General features: G+C 38.6%; 1 protein-coding gene and 1 pseudogene across 5 annotated transcripts in view; both read right to left on the bottom strand.

Moving 5' to 3' along the window:
* The window catches only part of C1H4orf51 (chromosome 1 C4orf51 homolog), a 162,010-nt gene that overhangs the window by 129,848 nt on the left and 18,285 nt on the right, over positions 1-13,877 (bottom strand). The window lies entirely within an intron of this gene.
* LOC128580369 (cell division control protein 42 homolog) lies at positions 8,712-9,348 on the bottom strand (annotated as a pseudogene).

Below are 13,877 nucleotides of genomic sequence, written 5' to 3'. Positions count from 1 at the left end.
GTATGTGTGACAATGCTATAGGGTAGTCATGCATTCCACTATTTTATGTTTCTAATATAAATTATTTAAAATTCTTTTTCTATGGCTCAGCACCTGTAGCTCAGTGGCTAGGTCGCCGGCCACATATACTGGGGCTGGTGGCTTGGAACCCAGCCTGGGCCTACCAAACAACAATGACAACTACAAAAAAAAAAAAAAAAAGCTGGGCGTTGTGACAGGCACGTAGGATCCCAGCTACTTGGGAGGCTAAGGCAAGAGAATCACTTAAGCCCAACCGTTGAAGGTTTCTGTGAGCTGTGATGCCATGGCACTCTACCAAGGGTGACATAATGAGACTGTCTCTAAAATAAAATAAAATAATTTTTTCTATTTGTTTTTTATTTGTGTATCTTCATGGGGTACAAGTGTGACTTTACTAGATTAATTTATTGCATTCTGGTAAAGTCAGGGCCTTCACTGAAGCAATGCACCTTGTACATACCAAGCCACATCCATTATCCACACCCCTCCTGCATTTCCCATTCCTTTGAGACTCTATTGCCCATCATTCCACTCTCAGCTTCCATGTGTACACATTATTTAGCTCCCATTTGTAAGCGAAAAGTGCAGTATTTGTCTTTCTGTGTCTGAATTGTTTCACTTAAGATAATGGCCTCCAGTTCCATCTGCGATTGCATTCTTTTTTTCACAGCTGAATAATATCCCATTGTGTATATATGCCACATTTTCTTTCTTCAATCCTTTCTTGATGGACACTTAAATTGATTCCATATCTTTGCTATCATGAATAGTGCTACAATAAACACATGACTGCAAGTAACTTTTTTGTTTATTGATTTCTTTTCTTTTGGGTAGATGCTCAGAAGTAGGATTGCTGGATCATATGGTAGTTCTATTTTTAGTTCTTCGAGACATCTCCATATTGTTTTTCATAGAAGTTGCACTAATCTGCATTTCCACCGTTATTTTTTGTCTTTTTCACAACAGTCATTCTGATTATTGTAAGATGATATCTCATTATGGTTTTAATTCGCATCTCTCTGATGATTAGTGATGTGCAACATTTTTTTCACATGCTTCTTGGCCCTTTGTCTTCTTTTGAAAAATGTCTATTTGTGGCCTCAGCCCATGTTTTAGTGGATTTATTTGGGATTTTTTTGTTGAGTTGTTTGAGTTCCTTATAAATTTTGGATATTAGTCCCTTGTCAGATGTATAATTTGCAAATATTTTTCTCCCATTCTACAGGTTGTCCGTTCACTCTATTATTTCTTTTGCTGTGGAGAAATTTTGTATTTTAATTAAGTCCTATTTATTTTTGGTTTTGTTGGCTATGATTTTAAGATCTTAATTATCAATTGTTTGCCTAGACTAATATCCAGAAGAATTTTATGTAGATGTTACTCTAGTATTTTTATAGTTTTAGGCTTTATATTCAGGTCCTTAACCCATCTTGAGTTGATTTTGTATAGATGGTGAGAGAGGTGTCCAGTTTCATTCTTCTGCATATGACATTCTAATTTTTCTTGCACCATTTAAAAGGATGCCCTTTCCCTAGTGAATGTTCTTGTTGACTTTGTCAAAGATAAGTTGAGCTGTAAATGTGAGGCTTTATTTCTGGGTTCTTTATTCTGTTCCTTAGAGATCTATGTGTTTATTTTTATACCAATACCACACTGTTTTGGTTACTATAGCCTTGTACTATAATTTGACATCAGGCAATGTAATGCCTCCAGCTTATTATTTTGTTCAAGATTGCATTGTCTATTTGGATTCTTTTTTGGTTCAAGATGAACTTTAGAATTGTTTTGTCTAATTCTGTGCAAACTGTTATTGTTCTTTTAATAGGGATTGCATTGAACCTATAAATTACTTTAGGCATAGGGTCATTCTAACAATATTAATTCTTCTGATTAATGAGCGAGTGGTGTTTTCCATTTGCTTGTGTCACCTACAATTTTGTTCATGAATGTTTTGTAGTTTTCCTTGTAGAGATATTTCACCTCCTTGGTTAAATATATTCCTAGGTATTTTTTTATTAATAGCTATTGCAAATAGGATTGCCTTCTTGATTTGGATCTCAGATCGATCTTTATTGATGTATAGAAATGTTAACTGGTAGTATCTTGCAGACAGCAAATGGATGACTTAAGAGGACTTTACCTAACAAATGCAATCAGTGTAACCTGGCTTATTGTACACTCAATGACTCCCCAACAATAAAAAAAAAAGAAAAGAAATGTTAACTGATTCCTGTACACTGATTTCATATCTTGAAACTTTTACTGAATTTATGTATCAACTTTAAGAGTTCTTTTGTGAAGTCTTTAGGGTAAGACTCTAATAGAAGATCATATTATTAGTAACCAAGGATAATTTGATCCTCTTTTTTAAATTTAAATGCTATTTATTTATTTATTTATTTATTTACTTGACTACTCTGGCAAGAACTTTCTGGTACTATGTTGAATGAGAATGGGGAAAGTGGACATTCTTGTTCCACTTTTTAGGGGGAATGCTTTCAATTTTTCCCCAGTGAGTATGATGTTGGCTGAGTATGATGTTGTTCTATATGGCCTTTATTATTTTGAGATATATTCCTTTACGTCTAGTTTGTTGAGGATTTTTATTATGAAAGGATGCTGAATATTTGGAATGCTTTTTTTTTTATATGTTGAGATGATCATAAGGTTTTTGAGGTGTATCACGTTTATCTACTTTTGTATATTGAGCCATTGTTACATCCCTGGCATAAACCCCACTTTGCACACCTGTTTTTACAAATGGGCCTCATCATCATCAGACTGTATGAAATCTCCTCCACATATATTATTCACCTTCAGGAACAGCAGGAAGAAAAAATACCAGTGCACTCTTTTGCAAGTTAATGGGCCCACCCCAGAAGTGGTTCTCAACCTTCCTAATGCCTTCTAATGCCACAACCCTTTAATACAGTTCCTCATGTTGTGGTGACCCCCAACCATAAAATTATTTTTGTTGCTACTTCATAACTGTAATTTTGCTACTGTTATGAATCGTAATGTAAATATCTGGTATGCAGGATGTATTTTCATTGTTACAAAGGGGTCATGACCCACAGATTGAGAACCGCTGCCCCAGAGAAAGGTGTGGGACTCAGGGGCGAGAGCTGAGAAAGAACAGGAAGAGTTGGGGGCACTCTCCCTGCTGAGTCACAGTCCCTAGCCACTGCACTCTCCATCATGTTGCTTCTGCCAGAAAGAAGCTGTTTAATTAAACAAAACTTGTTAGGATCTGTCTTAGCAGAGTGAAAATGGAAAGTTGAATTAAAAATGTGTTGTATTGTGGTTTTCTAATGCTTGATTTTTATTAGCTATTGCTAACATTCTTTGAAAATGAAAGCTGAGTGTATAACAGACCATGGAAATGAAGCCACAACCAAATCAAATACCTGGAAGGAATATTAATATTAATGCAAAAGGAAAGCCATCTTAATGCAGGCAGAACAAATATGACTGAACTCTTTGAAAGGTAGCTGCTAAAAAGTATTAGAACGTTTTCCTACAATGATAGTGACTCACACTTACGAACAGCCCATCCAATTTGCCTAGTCATGAGTGAATGTTGCAAAGGGACCAGCGTCCACTGGTAGTGAGCAAATTTCTGTAGTTGGCTTTTATGGACAGTTTTATCCTTGGCTTCGTGTTTTAACTCCCTTTGTTAGGGGGTTCTAAGAAAATTAACACTGATAATCCAAACATTAGATATGGAAATGGAAAAGAAGTATGAGGAGCAATTATCATCTGGGTAAATTAAATAATTCTGCTTTGGTTTATTGTCACTTCTATATGAAGCGTGGAGCCATCAATTATACTAAAATGACCATTTGAGGAGAATTTCTGAAAAAGGCAATAGATGTATATGGGCAAATTAATAAGTCATCAATATGTATATATATATATATATATACACTGTATATATTATATTAGTTATAATGAATACATATATACCATATATATTATATAATATATTGTAATATATATTATATGACATTATATTCTATATCATAATATATTATAAACTATAATATATATTACATTATATTATTACATAATAATTATATATATTATATATATATATATATATACTGTGTCATTTCTACCTTTTCTTCTACCAGTATTTTACCATAAAAATTGGAGATGGGATAGGAAAACAAAGTAATACTTATTGTAGAGTGGTGAAGCATCACTTTTGCAGCCTGCGTTATCACGCTGCACTCACTCCTGGCCAAATGCAGCGCTGCTCTGCAGCTCTGGCAAGCCACAGGTGATTAGTGGGGTTAATCAGAATTCTGAAGGGCACAAATAGCGATATGAATGCAATAAGATTGTACTTTGTGCTATAGATTGGACGCACTGTCACCTTAACTTACTATGAATGATGTGATCAGGCTGTTTCATTTCCCATACGCGAGCTCAGACTTGCTACCAAGCTACATAGTGTCTCAATTTTATGTTCTTTACTGCAAAGGGGAGAAAGAAAGTCTTTCCTGATTTTAACAATAGCAGAAATGGCCAGTTGTCCTGTCCTCTCGCCTCAACAAACCATAGAGGAACACATAAAATCCATCTCCGATGTACTACTTCCTTAAAGGCAAATTTTATTAGGAAAGCCAGCAGAACAGGGATTGTCCAAGGCAACCGTTAAAAACCATTACCTCCATTATTTAGGAAAGCCCCATAAGGCTGCAAAATAACTTTTTCCACCACCTGCTGCCCCTCCTCCAAATTAAAATTTTAAACACTATAGCAAAGGGACAGGCATTACCATAATACTTTATAGTATTAAGAATCTTAATTTGAGGGCAGCTCAGTGAGTAGGGCGCTGATCCCGTATACCGAGGGTGGCGGGTTCAAACCCGGCCCAGGCCAAACTGCAACAAAAAATAGCCGGGTGTTGTGGCAGGCGCTTGTAGTCCCGGCTACTGGGGAGGCTGAGGCAAAAGAATCACCTGAGCCCAGGAGCTAGAGGTTGCTGTGAGCTGTGATGCCATAGCACTCTACCTAGGGTGATAAAGTGAGACTCTGTCTCAACAAAAACAAACAAACAAAAAAAAAGAATCTTAATTTGAGATTACAATCACTAGTCTTACTAAAACCTCAAAGAATCAACTTTGAGAGATTGAAATTATATGGAAAAAATATACTGTGTTCCCCTCTCAAAATCCAAGCCTGTGGCAGCATGGCCAGCTGTTCCCTTCTGTAGTCTGCAGTTGTTGCCGGTATGTGGCTGCCTGGCCAAGGAATCCATTTCCGAACTCTCTTGCATTACATTGGAATGTGAGCATCTGTAATGCATGTCCCTTCCAGGCTGAAGCGCAGAAAGACCGTGTGTGCCTTCCCCACCCTTCACATCCCACATGCCAGATGGAGACAAAGAACTGTAAGGCCCCAGGAGGCAGTGGAACCCTGAGAGGAAGGAAGTCTGTGTCCTTAAATAACCATGCAGGAGGTCTACTTACAAAATAGCCTCCTTGGCCCTTGTATAAAGAAGAAAAAAAACTTTGATTGTGGTAAGCACCTGGAATTTAGGGGTGGGGATTATCTGTTATAGCGGTTAGTATTAAACCTAATTTAACTAAAACAGAATGGAGGTAGCTGTAGATTAGTGAATATAGCTTATGTGTTGACAGTTTATCATTTTGGTTTCTATTCCTCATTCTTTGGTTACCTAGTAAAGCTCAGGTTACATTATCTAGAGCTCTTGTTCTGGTGGAAGTTACACTCTGGGACTAATGTGAAGGAGAAATGTTTTGCTTTTGCCTTGGAAGAACTGTCATTTTAAAGAGCAACACATCCACAGTGGTACATGGTCACTTGCTTGCTTTCTAAAGACACCTCCTTGCCTTTGGAAATGGAAACCATACAGGCTATAATCACAAACCTAAAAGCAGAGAAGAGTGATTTCAGTAAGGTAGTGGAATAGGAGATTTCCACCATCATCTCTCCATGGAAGTATTGATTTTGACAACCAGCCACAGATGACAGTAACCTTGTGAGAGCCCAGGTGTCCAGCAGAGAAGTTCTAGCACATAAACTTCAAGAATAGATGCTTTGAAAAGGGGAAGAAGAACAATTTCCCATTACCCTTGTCATCCCTTTCCCAAGGTAGTGTAACTCTGTGCCAAGAGACATCTCCTGAGCCCACTTTTCCCCTTCTTCCGTGGGAAAAAGTGAGAGGATAGCGAGTGAGCTCCTGGCTCCTCCAGCCATGGCTAGGCAGTGCCCAAGAGGCCCATTTCTTTCTCACCTCACACAGAATACTGAGGTAGTTAGCACAGCTGAGTGGCTAAGAAGGAAGGCTGAGAACAGGAAAGAGAGTCAGGGACTCACAGCAATCAAGGTTTAGAATTAAACAAAAGGCCACGGTTCCGGGCGGTGCCTGTGGCTCAGTCGGTAAGGCGCCGGCCCCATATACCGAGGGTGGCGGGTTCAAACCCGGCCCCGGCCAAACTGCAACCAAAAAATTAGCTGGGCGTTGTGGCGGGTGCCTGTAGTCCCAGCTACTTGGGAGCTGAGGCAAGAGAATCGCTTAAGCCCAGGAGTTGGAGGTTGCTGTGAGCTGTGTCAGGCCACGGCACTCTACCGAGGGCCATAAAGTGAGACTCTACAAAAAAAAAAAAAAAAAAAAAAGGCCACGGTTCCTACTGACTGCTTCGGGATGTCATCAGAAAATTCACCCGTTACACTGCTTGGGATGCTTCCCCTACAGCCTACCCCAGCAGCTGCCACGTGCAGACAGCCAGCCCAACTCCAGGGATATCACGAGCAGCACACGGATTCAAGCATTTCAGGGCACCACCCTTGGGAAAACAGGAGGCTCTCAGCATCTGGCCTGGATGTGCAGTATTGAGAGAAAGCATACAATCTTAAGAATTCCTTCCAAAGAGGGAGCAAGAAGGGTGGAGCAGGTGCACCCATACAGAAGGTCTGAGAGAGCCTCAAAATTCCTATCTGAGCTGACTGGGGAAAGTTTTCTCTCCTGAAGCTAAGCGGTAAGCTACTGGCTGGACATGACTGGACATGACTGCATCTTCAGATGAGAAGACAGAAACTCAAGCCTTAGGGGATATGAAAAATCAAGGGAAGATGATACCTCCAAAGAAACACCATCATTTTTTAGTAACAACCCCCCCCAATGGAGATCTATAAATTTCCTAACAAATTACTCAAAATGATCATTTTAAGGAAGGAAGCAAGCTGCAAAAGAACACAGACAATTAAGCGAAATCAGGAAAATAATATATGAGTAAAATCGTAATTTCAACAAAGATCAAAAAACAGAATAGGTAGGTCAGAGGATACAAAGTAGCAGATGTATAAGATGAATAAGTCTAGAGAGCTAATGTGCAATATGAGAACTGTAATAAAATTGTACTGTATATGGAATTTACGGTAAGCAAGTAGATTTTAGCTGCTCTTGCCACAAAAACAAGAAATTGGATAACTGTGTGAAATGATTTTAATTTGATTTGTTTAGTAACTTTTTACTAACTATATGCATCCCATAAAATCATGTTGCATATGCCTGTACCTCAGAGATAGCATGGGTTTAGTTCCAGACCACCGCAACCCAGCAAATATCGCCATAAAATGAGTAAGATGAAATTTTGTTTTCCATCGAGTATAGAAGTTATGTTTACATTATACTGCAGTCTATTAAATGTACAATAGCATTATGTCTAAGAAATGGACAGACCTTATTTAAAAATATTTTATTGGTTAAAAAAATACTAAAAGATGAGCCTTCAGAGAGTCATAATCATCTTGCTGGTGCAGGGTCTTGCCTCAGTGTCAATGGCTGCTGAGTGATCAGTTTGGGGGTAGCCGTGGAAATTTCCTACAGTAAGACAATAATAAAGTTTTCCACATTGATTGATTCTTCCTTTCACAAAAGATTTCTCTGTAGCATGGGTTGCTGTTTGATAGCATTTTACCCACAGTGAAGCTTCTTGCTAAACTGGAGTCAGTTCTCTCAAACCCTGCGTCTGCTTTCATCAACTCAGTTTATGGACTATTCTAAATCCTTTGTTGTCATTTCAACAATGCTGAAAGCATCTTCACCAGGAGTAGGTTCCATCTCATTCATAAGAAAGATCTCCTGATCCATTAAAGTTTTATCATAAGAGTCCAGCCATTCAGTCCCATCTTCCACTTTTAATTCTAGTTCTTTTGTTATTTCCACCCCATCTGAAGACATCCACTGAATTCCTAAGCTCCTCAAAGTCATCCAGAAGGGTTGGAATCAACTCCTTCCAAACTCTTGTTAATGTTGGTATTTTGACCTCCTCCCATGAATCACGAATGTTCCTAATGGGACGCAAAATGGTGACTGCATTCCAGAAGGCTGTCAACTTTATTTGCACAGATCCATCAAAGGAATCACTATCTATGGAAATTCCCTAATAAAATGTATATCTTAAATTATAAGACTTGAAAGTCAAAATTGCTCCTCGATCTAGAGGCTACAGAATGGATATTGAGTTAGCAGGCATAAAAACAATGTTAATCTCCTTGTACATCTCTATCAGAGCTCGTATGTGTCCAGCTGCATGAGTAGTAAATTTTTTTTATTGCAAAAAAGAATTTTAATTTTTAATCTTTAGTTTGATTTAAACATTGCTTTTAGTATGATGCCGACACCAGCTGTGCAAGAAAGGGCTCTGGAGAGATGTTCATAGCAGCACACACCTGCAGCTCTTCTTTGGTTCTGGAGGTTCCAGGGCAGCAATATTGTTTCATCAAATACGTTCTTTAGGCCTTTCTGAATAAGTGCAGAACACGCCACATACTTGACAGCCTTCAGGTCACGGGCCAGCTTTTCAGCAGTCTCTGGTGTGATAGGTTTCTGTTTGTTCTTGGCAAGTTTCTCAATAGTAGAAGGATCATCTCTGAGATCAATTTGGGTCCCAACAAGCAAGAAAGGAGTCTTTGGACAATGGTGAGTTATCTCAGGCACTCACTTTCCTTTCACATTTTCAAATGAGGGCGGAGAGACCACTGAAAAGCAGACTAGAAATACATCTGTTTGTGGATAACTCAGCGGTCATAATCTGTCATAATCCTCTTGCCCTGCAGTATCAAAAAGTCCAAGAGTATATGGCTCTCCACCAATCATAACTGTGACTGCATAGTTGTCAAAAACAGTCGGAATATATTCAGATGGAAATTTGTTTGTTGTGTAGGATATCAGGAGACATGTTTTACCAACAGCACCATTGCCTACCACAACGCACTTAATTGTCTGCATTGCTGAAATAGTTTTATATCCACTTTAAATATTTCAAATCTGATGTTGACCTCCTCAGCGACACTTCCAAAAAACCTCCACTGTCCTCACCCAGGCCTATCTCAGCGTCTCTGCCCGAGTAGTAAACTTTTGAATGGAATCTTTTTTTTCTGAGCAGTAGGTCTTAAAAGGAGGCTTAAAAATATTCAGTAAACCATGGTGTAAATAGATATATTGTCATCCAAGTTTTGCTGTTCCATTTATAAAGCATTGGCTGAGTAGATTCAGCATAATTCTTACGGGCTTTAGAATTTTCAAAATGGTAAATGAGCACTGGCTTCAACTTACAAGTCACCAGCTGCATTAGTCCCTAACAAAAGAGTCAGCCTGTCCTTTGAAGCTTTGAAGCCAGGTCTGAACTTCTTCTCTACAGCTATGAAAGACCTAGAAGGCATCTCCTTCCAATATTGGGCTGTTTGATCTACATCAAAAATCTGTATAGTGTGGCCAGCTTTCTCAATTATCTTCCCTAGGTCATCTGGGTGACTCACTGAGGCTGCTCCATTAGCACCTGCTGCTTCGACTTGCACTTTTATGTTATGGAGATGGCTTCTTCCTTTAAGCCTCATGAACCAAACTCTGCTATTCTTAAACTTTTCTTCTGCAGCTTTCTTACCTGTCTCAGTATTTGTAGAATTGAAGAGTTAGGGCTTTTCTCCGGATTAGACTTGGCTTAAAGAAATGTGACAGTTGGTTTGATCTTCTATCCAAATCACTAAAACTTTCTCCATATTAGCAATAAAGCTGTTTCATTTTCTTACCATTTGTGTGTTCATGGGAGTAGTACTTTTAATTTCCTCTAAGAACTTTTTCTTTGCATTCACGACTTGGCTAACTGGCACAAGGTAAGTAGCTTTTGGTCCATCTCAGCTTTTTACATGCCTTCCTCACTAAGTTAAATCATTTCTACTTTTTTGTTTTTTGAGATAGGATCTTGCTCTGTCACTTGGGGCTAGAGTTACAGTGGCATTATCAAAGCTCACTGCATCCTCAAACTCTTAGGCTCTGGTGATCCTTCTGCCTCAGCCTCCTGAGTAGCTAGGACTACAAGTGCACACCACCACACCTGGCTAACTTTTCTATTTTTTGTGGATATGGGGTCTCACTCAGGCTGGCCAAAACTCCTGGCCTCAAGAAATCCTCCTACCCTGGCCTCCCAAAGTGCTTAGGATTACAGGCCTGAGCCACCACATCTGGCCCACTTATAGCTTTTGATTTAAAGTAATAGATTTGCAATTCTTTCTTTCACTGGAATACTCAGAGGTCATCAGAGCATTCTTAGTTGACCTAATTTTAATGTCATTATGTTTTAAGGAATAGGGGGGCCCAAGAAGAGGTACTGAGATGGGTAAACAGCTAGTCAATGGAGCAGTCAGAACACATACAACATTTATTAAGTTTGCCATCTTATATGGGATGGTTCATGGTACCCCATGTTACACTAGTTAACATCAAAGATGGCTAATCACAGGTCACCATAAGAGATACTACATACAATAATAATTAAAAGTTTCAATTACTGTAAAAGTTACCAAAATCTGACACAGGGACAAGAAGTGAGTCCATGCTATTGGAAAAATAGTGCTAATAGACTTGTTCAACATGGGGTTGCCAAAAACCTTCAATTTTCTTTAAAAAATTGAACTGTGAAGCACAATAAAGCAATACAATAAAACAAGGTGCATCTGTACTTTAAAAATTCATAATAATATTTATTTTTAAAAATCCATAGGTCAGGCCCAGTGGCACAAACTTGTAATCTTAGCACTTTGGGAAGCTGAAGCAAGAGGATTACTTGAGGCCAGGAGTTCAAGACCAGCCTGAGCAACATAACAATACCACAATCTCAACAAAAATATTAAAAATTTAGGCAACTGCAGTGACACGAATGTGTAGTCCTAGATACTTGGGAGGCTGAGGCCAGAGGAATACTTGACCTCAGGAATTTGAGGTTGCTGTGAGCTATGATGATGCCATATCAGTCTTACCTAGGCAATAGAGCAAGACCCTGTCTCAAAATCCCCCCCACAAAACAAAATCCCATACATTCTGAAGCAGATGAATATAATAAAGAAATGAAAAAATGCAATATAGAGTATTAATAGCTGATTTGATCAAGCAGAAGAAAGAATCTGCGAACTCAGAGACAGGTCATTTGTAATTGGTCAGAGAAAAAAGAATGAAAAGGAATGAGGAAAATCTATAGGGTTAATGGGACACTATCAAAAGAACTAATATACAGATTATGGTAGTACTGGAAGTACCCTCATTTTAATCTGAAATTTAAAAATTAAGTAAATAAATAAAATATTGGGAAGATAGGGAAGTCCTAAAGTACATGTTAAATTCCAATCAAATATAAAAAAAAAAAAATAAGAGGAAATAAAGGACCAAAAAACTTACTTTGACTGGGTGCAGTGTCTCATGCCTATAATCCTAGCACTTTGGGAGGCTGAGGCAGGTGGATCAGTTGAGCTTAGGTGTTGAAGACCAGCTTGAGCAAGAGTGAGACCCAGTTTCTAGTAAAAATTGAAAAAACTAGCTGGCAGTTGTTGCAGGTTCCTGTACTTCCAGCTACTTGGGAGGCTGGCAGGAGGTTCATTTGAGCATGAGAGTTTGAGGTTGCTGAGAGCTATGACAACATGGCACTCAGGGTGACAGAATGAGACTGTCTCAAAAAAGAAAGAATGCACAACAGAGAAAAGATAATCTTGCCAATAATTGTGCTGGGGAAAACTGGATATTCACACATGAAAGAAATAATTTGGACCCTTGTCTTATACCATACACTAAAGTCAACTCAAAATAGATTAGAGAGTTCAATATAAGACTGGAAAACATAAAACTCCCAGAAGAAAGCACAGGGAGAAATCTTTTGGATATTGGTCTCGGCAATGATGTTTTTGGATATGACACCAATAGCAAAGGCAACTAAACCAAAAATAAACAAGTAAGACTCTATCAAACTAAAATGCTTCTGCACAGGAAGTTAACAATCAACAAAATGAAAAGACATCCTATAGAACCGGAGAAAATATTTGCAAACCATATCTCAGATAAGGAATTAATATCCAAAACATAGAGGGAATTCATATAACTCAATAACAAATAACCTTATTTAAAAAAAAAAACAGCAAATGACTTGAATAGATGTTTTTCCAAAGAACACATACGAATGGCCAATAAGTGTGTAAAAATGTGCTCAACATAACTAACGATCAAGGAAATGGAAAATGGAAATCAAAACCACAATCCAATATCACCTACCTGTTAGGGGGGCTACTATGAAAAAGTAGCATCATTGTTAACAAAGACATGGTGAAAGGGGAACCCTTATGCACTATTAATGGACATGTGAATTGGTATAGCCAACAATATGGGGGTTTCTCAAAAAATTAAAACTAGAATTACTATATGATCCAGCAATCCCACTGATTATATCCAAAGGAAAGAAAATCATTTACTTGAAGAGAGATATCTATACTCCCAAGTTCATTGCAGTATTATTTATAGTGGTCAAGAAACAGAAACAACCTAAGTATCCATCAATGAACATACAAAGAAACAAACAATGAATGTGTAAGAACGGGGCACTGAGACTGCTAGGAAGCTCTGGGCTCCTCTCTAGAGACTTTCAGCTGGCTGGCATGTTTCACTGGGAGCATTCTGATGTCAGTCTCTTTGGATCTGTTTCTCTAGCTGCATGCCGTAGGATTTCACTCCTCTGACTGCTCTGAAGTCCACAGGCACGAGAACTTAAAGAGCAAGAGGAAGTGAAAGGAAAATTAGGGCAAGGCAACAGATAAAAGAAATCACTCATGAGGAAGAATCACCAGAAAACTCCAGGCAACATGAAGAACCAGCCCAGAACAACCCCGCCAAGGGACCACGAGGTAGCTACTGCAGAGGATTCCACCTATAAAGAAATGTTAGGAATGACAGAAAGGGAATTTAGAATACACATGTTGAAAACAATGAAAGAAATGATGGAAACAATGAAGGAAACTGCTAATAAAGTGGAAAATAACCAAAAGGAAATCCAAAAACAGAATCAAATAAGAGATGAACGATATGAAGAATATAAAAAGGATATAGCAGAGCTGAAGGAACTGAAACAGTCAATTAGGGAACTTAAAGATGCAACGGAAAGTATCAGCAACAGGTTAGACCATGCAGAAGAAAGAATTTCAGAGGTAGAAGACAAAGTTTTTGAGATAACTCAAATAGTAAAAGAGGCAGAAAAGAAGAGAGAGAAAGCAGAACGTTCACTGTCAGAATTATGGGACTTTATGAAGCGTTCCAACATACGAGTTATAGGAATTCCAGAAGGGGAAGAAGAATGCCCCAGAGGAATGGAAGCCATACTAGAGAATATTATAAAAGAAAATTTCCCAAATATCACCAAAGATTCTGACACACTGCTTTCAGAGGGCTATCGGACCCCAGGTCGCCTCAACTCTAACCGAGCTTCTCCAAGACACATTGTGATGAAGCTGTCCAAAGTCAAGACAAAAGAAAAGATTCTGCAAGCTGCCAGGAGTAAGCGCCAGTT

The sequence above is a fragment of the Nycticebus coucang genome, chromosome 1 (assembly GCF_027406575.1).
Source record: "Nycticebus coucang isolate mNycCou1 chromosome 1, mNycCou1.pri, whole genome shotgun sequence".
NCBI lineage: Eukaryota > Metazoa > Chordata > Mammalia > Primates > Lorisidae > Nycticebus > Nycticebus coucang.
This window is presented reverse-complemented; position numbering and strand designations above follow the sequence as displayed.